Source organism: Chinchilla lanigera, unplaced genomic scaffold (genome assembly GCF_000276665.1).
Source record: "Chinchilla lanigera isolate Chin_1 unplaced genomic scaffold, ChiLan1.0 scaffold00117, whole genome shotgun sequence".
In the NCBI taxonomy this organism is placed as follows: Eukaryota; Metazoa; Chordata; class Mammalia; order Rodentia; family Chinchillidae; genus Chinchilla; species Chinchilla lanigera.
In genome coordinates this window covers 243,492-244,923 of record NW_004955518.1, presented here as the reverse complement: position 1 = coordinate 244,923, position 1,432 = coordinate 243,492, and the positions used below count along the sequence as shown (strand labels likewise).

Genomic DNA, 1,432 nt, shown 5'->3' with positions numbered 1-1,432 from the left:
ATTAATTTCTGCCCTAATCTTTATAATCTCCTCCCTTCTTTGGGCTTTTGGCCTGACTTGTTCTTCTTTTTCTAATAGTTTGAGATGTAGCATTAGGCTACTTATTTGTTCTCTTTCAGTTTTCCTTAAGTGTGAATTCACTGCTATAAATTAACCTCTGAGGACTGCTTTCATTGCATCCCATAGATTGTGGTAAGTTGTATTTATATTTTCATTTGTTTGTAGGTATTTTTTAATTTCATCTTTAATTTCTTCTGTGACCCATTGGTTGTTCAGGAGGTTGCTATTTAATTTCTAAGTGTTTATGGAGATTTTGGAGTTCCTTTTGTCAGTAATTTCCAATTTCATTGCACTGTGATCAGATAATATGCACGGGATAATTTCAATTCTTTTGCATTTTGGAAGGTATGTTGTATGGGCTAAGATGTGCTCTATTTTAGAGAATGACCCATGTGCAGCTAAGAAAAATGTGTATTCTGATGTTGTGGGGTGGAACACTCTGTTAACATCTACTAAGTCCATTTGTTCACAGCTTTGTTTCAGATCTGTTATTTCCTTGCTGATTTTTTGTCCGGATGACCTATCTCTTTGTGTCAATGGGGTGTTGAGGTCCCATGTTACAATAGTGTTATTAATTATATGGGTTTTCATGCCTGTTAGGATTTGTTTTATATAATTTGGAGCTCCGATATTTGGTTCATAGATGTTTACGATTGGTATCTCATCCTCTTGCTGTTTTCCCCTGACTACTATGTAGTGACCTTCTGTATCTCTTTTGATTGTTATTGGTTTGAAGTTTACATTGTCTGCAAACAAAATAGCTACCCCTGCTTTTTTCTGGGTTCCTGTTGCATGAAGGATTGTTTTCCAACCTTTGACTTTTAGTCTGTGGATTTCCTTTTCAGTGAAATATGTTTCCTGTATACAGCATATTGTTGGATTTTGTTTTTTAATCCACTCTGCCTGTCTATTTCTTTTGACTGGAGAATTGAGACAATTTACATTTATAGTTGCAAGCAATATGTACTGATTTATCATTGTCACATTATTTACCTGTGTTGATGTCCTACTTTTTCTACCTGTTTACTTGTTTGCTCTTCTTGATGTTTCATTCCTACTGTTGTTTTTGAGATTGCAGTCAGATTTTTCTCTGTCCAGTATATCTTTTAGTACTCTTTCTATTGCTGGCTTGGTGCTCATGGAGTTCGTCAATTATTCTTTGTCCTGAAAATATTTTATTTCTGCATTGAATTTGATAGACAGTTTGGCTTGGTGCATCAGTCTTGGTTGGAAGCTGTTCTGTTTCAAGTCCTGTAATATTGCATTCCCAGCTCTTCTCAATTGGATGGTTTGTGCTGAGAAGTCTGCTGTCATTCTGATGGGCTTCCCTTTATAGGTACTCTGTTTCATTTCTCTAGCAGCTTTTAATATT

General features: G+C 35.5%; 1 long non-coding RNA gene across 1 annotated transcript in view; it reads right to left on the bottom strand.

The window, feature by feature from the left end:
• The window catches only part of LOC102003369, a 96,501-nt gene that overhangs the window by 62,724 nt on the left and 32,345 nt on the right, over positions 1 to 1,432 (bottom strand). The window lies entirely within an intron of this gene.